The sequence below is a fragment of the Cupressus sempervirens genome, chromosome 6 (genome assembly GCF_028749045.1).
Source record: "Cupressus sempervirens isolate cs-2001-9-10 chromosome 6, ASM2874904v1, whole genome shotgun sequence".
In the NCBI taxonomy this organism is placed as follows: domain Eukaryota; kingdom Viridiplantae; phylum Streptophyta; class Pinopsida; order Cupressales; family Cupressaceae; genus Cupressus; species Cupressus sempervirens.
Window position 1 is genome coordinate 217,761,103 of NC_143123.1, and position 5,605 is coordinate 217,766,707.

Genomic DNA, 5,605 nt, shown 5'->3' on the forward strand with positions numbered 1-5,605 from the left:
ATTTATCAAGGAAAATGCAAAATTTGAGGCAAAAAGACATGACTTTGAAGGAATATACTAAGGAATTCTATAGATTAGATATCAAATCTAAACATGTGGATGATGAAGTTGAGAAAGTGGAAAGGTATATGAATGTATTGCAAAAATCAATGCAAGATGATATTAGTTATGTGAAGATTGATAGTGTAGAAGAAGCATATCAATATGCTTTGTAGGCGAAGGAAGGATTGGCAAAGAAACATGATCATAGACAAAGAGGAAGAGGTGGTAGATTTCAAAGAATCATAGGTAGAACCTTTGAAAAAAGTAATAGATCTAAAGTGCAAGAGAAAGGAAAATCTAATTGGAAAGATGATTATTCTAGAAAGAGAGGTAAGTACACTAGAGGTAGCTATATTGGTTACTGTATGAATAGTAATAATGGTAAAAGAGATGTAAGATATTGGTTTAAGGGTACTTGTTATTAATGTGGTGAAGAAGGACATAGAGCTTTTGAATGTACTATTTCTGGTAAAAAGGTTTGAGGAAGTAGCACAAATATTTTGTCTTGTGAAGAAGTTGCTAAAACACCTAATGAACTTGAGAATGGTGAAAATATAATGATAAGAAGCATCTTGTGGAATGGAAATTCAAATGAAGGACCTATTTTGAGAAGAATTCTATTAAAAACCATATATAAAATTGATGGTAAATGTTGTAAAGTGATCATTGTCTATGGTAGTTCACACAATTTAGCTTCTAAAGAACTAGTAAATAAGATGAAGTTGAAAAGGTTGATACATATGAACCCTTATCATGTTGCTTGGATTTAGGATGAACATAAACTAATGGTACATGAAAAATGCCTTGTGAAATTAAAATTTGGGAATTACTATGATGAATTCAAGTGTGATATTATGCCTATGGATTATTGTCACATTTTTTTGGATAGACCTTTCTAGTATGATAGACAAGAATCACATGATGGTAGATTGAATCAATTTAATATTTAGGGAAATGGAAAGAAGAAAATTGTGTTACCTTTGATTGAGGAACTTTATGAGAAACATTGTACAATAGTAAGAGTTCATTTGGTAAATGGAAATCAATTTGTTAAAGATATCAAGGAACAAAACATATGTCTTGCCTTGATTCCTAGGAAGACTAAAAACAAGATGAACTTGAACATGCACTTGAGATAAAAGCTTTGTTGGATGAATTTCAAGATGTTTTTTCTAAGGATGTACCCAAGGGATTGCCTCCTATGACAACTATTAGTCACTATGTGGATTTGATTCTTGGAGCTAGCCTACCGAACAAAGAACCATAAAGTCTGACCATTGCAGAGGATGTTGAGTTGAATAGACAAGTGCAAGAGTTTCTTGAGAGAGGGTTGATAAGAGAAAGTTTGAGTCCTTGTATAATACTTATTGTATTGGCAATTAAGAATAATGGAGAATGGATAATGTGCACTAATTTTAGAGCTATACATAAGATCACTAAAAGGTATGGGTTTCCTTTTCCTAGGATTGATGACATTATGGATTGTTTGAGTGGAGCTAGATACTTCACCAAAATTGATTTCCAAAGTGGACATCATCAAATCAAAACCAGAGAAGGAGATGAATGGAAAACTAATTTTAAGACTAATGAAGGCTTATATGAATGGTTGGTTATGCCTTTTGGTTTAATTAATGCACCTAGTATTTTCATGAGATAGATGAATGAAGTTACGAAGAAATTTTTGGACAAAGTTGTGAGTGTATACCTTGATGACATATTGATTTTCAATAATAATAAAGAGGAACATATTGAGCATATCAGACAAGTATTACAGAGGTTGAAAAATGAAAAGTTTTTTATTAACTTGAAAAAATATTATTTTATGAAAGAAGAACTAGTATATATGTGTCTTTTGATTTCAACTAAAGGTTTGAAGATGGATACTAAAAAGGTAAAAGTTGTACTAGAATGACCTACACTTGGAATTGTTGGAGAAGTTGATCATTTCATGGGTTAGCAAGTTTTTACATAAGGTTTGTCAAAAAAATTAGTTTAGTATGTAATGCCATGACAGACTATGAGAGGGGATAAAAAAGGGTTTCAAATGGACATAAAGAGCAAATAAGAGTTTTGAAACATTAAAACAAAAGGTTGCAAAGTTACCTATACTTGCTTTGCATGATTTCACTAAGGTTTTTCAAGTAGACTATACTGCTAGTGGGAATGCAATTCAAGCCATTTTGAGTAAAGAAAGAAGACTTGTAGCTCTCTTTAGAGAGAGATTGAATGATGCTAGAAAGAAACACTTGATTTATGATCAATGATTATATTCTATTATTCAAGCTTTGAAGAAATGGAGATATTATTTGGTTCCTAAAGAATTTATCTTGTATATAGATCATAGGGCATTAATATACATTGGAAGTAAAAAAAAATTGAATCAAAGAACATATGAAATGGGTAGAATATTTGTAGAATTTCACCTTTGTGTTGAAACATAGAAGTGGACAATCAAACAAAGTTGTTGATGCTTTAAGTAGAAGGAGGAATTTTATAATACATATGAATTTTGAAATGCTTGGTTTTGATTATTTTAAGACTTTGTATGCAACTGATCTTGATATTATAGAACCTTGGAAAGCTTGTAAGTACCATTTGACAATTGAATAGGATAATTGGATTGATTATTTCATTTAGGTTGATATGTTGTTTAAAGTCTTAGAATATTTATAATAACTGAGAGGTGGGGTGAATTAGTTATCGAAGGTCCAAATGTATAAGTCGAACAAACAAACACTTAAACAACTTTAGATCTTATCATTCCATTGTCAGTCTCTACTGTGAACTATTAGTAACATCAACTAGTCATCCACTATTCTAAATATAAAAAACTTGTAGAATGTAAATATTAATTAGTAAAAAACCACAATAACATCCACACAAGTTTGACTCTAGGTTCTAATGTGGAAACCTAATTTTGGAAAAAACACCAACAACATGTCACTAATTTTCACTCTTTTGAAGATAGCTCTATTAGGAGCCAACCCTACTAAATGTTACAAAACAAACTATTAAATGTGATGTTGTTAAAGGATTTAATCACCCTATTAAAAGTGGCCTTGTTAGAAGACTTTAAAAAATTCCATTAGAATGTAACCCCGTTAAAGGATTTACATATGACTGTTAGGTCAACCTTGATTACAAGATATCAAATACTATTTACAATGGATAGAAAGTAACAATAGGGTTCTGATCTAGTTAAAAACAACTCACTTTGCATGTCCAAATCTTTGTTCATCTATCATGTATTGATTCATTTTCTAGCCTCCATTGTCATCTCAATTTTGATTCACTTGGCAACCCTTCAAGCAATCACCCTTCACTTCTTCTCAACTTGATTTAGCCTTTTGCTTAGATTTGCTAGTCAATAACATTAAAAACTATTCCAACTCTCTAGAACTACTTCACACACATATAACTTCTCTGCCCATATAGAGATTTCTCCCTTGTACCTCCTTAAATAGGTAATTATGATATTTGTCCTCTTAAACACCACCATAGATTTTAAGGTTTATGATTAGATCCATCAAATACAATATATTTGATCACCATTTAGTTTTTCCCTTCTTTTGTAGAAACTTCTCTTGGAATCCAATCCTTAGGTCATTTACCTAATCCCCTCATGATATTAAATAATCCAACTCATTGATCCTTATAATCAACACGCTTTCCATATCCCAAGAAATAAACTTAGTCTGTTGGAAGTTACAATTTCTCATAAACTATTAAAATGTTGTTCCTTGGCCAACATTGTGTTTTGACACTCAATCAGCATTGGGTTACTTTGTCACTACTAAATTTCTTGATCAGCACATACATTGTCACCTAGTTGATACTGATGCTTGATCAACACCAATTTTTCTTGGCACTTACTATGGCTTGGTTGACACTAGCACCACTAGGAATGTACTTCAAAATTCTTTAGTCTTTAGCTTTGTTTCATAGTCAAGCCTATGTATTTGATCTATATTTTCTCACACTTTCAAGATGTTAACATTACTATATTCTCCATTTGTAATATGATTTAAAAAATAAATTTATATTGTCGAAGTCTAACTAATCAAATTTCCATTTGTAGTTTTGTCTTCATAGCTCAACCTTTTTCTCCAGATGCTTTTTTTATGAGCATCTTCTCAAATCCTCTTCATTAATTAAATAGATATGAAACTTTCTCACCAATAGGTTTTACATCAATGACAACATAACAATTGTTTCAATTATAGTTTCCAACAGTCTTCCTCTTTGGCATTGATGGCAACACCTTTAGAAACATCTAGGATAGTTCTAGTTACCATACAATTCAAAACTTGTACTAACTTTGAGAAACACCCATAATGTATCAGATCTTCATCATCTAAAGTAAGTCTTACGAACTCCATCTAAGTAATCTCTCCCTCTTACTTAGGTATCTCTATCGAATTTCATTATCTCCCTGTTTCATTGTGATCTTGTCTAAATAATATTTCTAATAATCTCTCCCTCACAGTGACTAGATAATATCTCCCTCTTTGACACCAATTCCAAAGACAGCTTTAAGATAATATCTCCCTTTAACTCTTTCATCTTGATCATGTAGATATCTTTGTGTTAGTTCTAAATTCATTTTCTATCATCTTGCATGAGTAATCAATCATTATGTTTATCTTCCTCACTACTACCTTAGGCAACTCCTAAAGTAGAACTATATGCATTAATTTGTAAGATAGTGTGAGCAATACATTTGATGCAAAGTACCATCTTTTATTTATTTATTTTTTATCTAGGAAAATCACCCCTAGTTCACCTCTAAGATATTCATGAGCATCTTTAACTAAAGCTTTAGTGAGTATGTTAGAAATTTTCTCTTTACTATTCATATATTTCAATTTCACTTCTTTGTCTTGAACTAGCTCTGTCAAGTAATGATACTTAATATCAATGTGCTTTGTCTTTGTATCATTATAGGATTATTGGATATGTTAATAGTACTAGTGTTATCACAATAGATAACCATTGGATCAATAATTTATTCTTGCATACTTTCAACAATTGCTTGATCTTTATGATATTTGAACAAATCATTGTTGCTACCACATATTTAGCTTCAATTGTTGATTGGGAAATATAGTTGTGGTTCTTTCTTGTCCATGAAATCAATCTCTTACCTAGAAAGAATGCACCACCACTTGTTCTCTTCATTTCATCAACATTTCCTACCCAATTAGAGTTAGTGAATACCTTTAGTTCAAACTTATCATTCTTCTTGTAATACAATCCATAGTCTTATATTCCTTTCAAATATCTCAATATATTTTTCACTGCCATCATTTCATTTTCTTAAGGACTCACAAGAAATATTACAACTATCCCAAGTGCTAATGTAATATCAAGTCTTCTATGAACAAGATATTGCATTTTTCCAATCATTGATCTATATTATGTTTGGTTCACATTAGTAGAATCATCATTCTTAAATAATTATGCAAGTAATGAGTGTAAATACCAAAATTCACTCCTAAATCCTTCCTTGGGCTTCTCCTAAGCCTTGCCAATACCCCTTCAAGTCCCTCGGGACCTACCACTA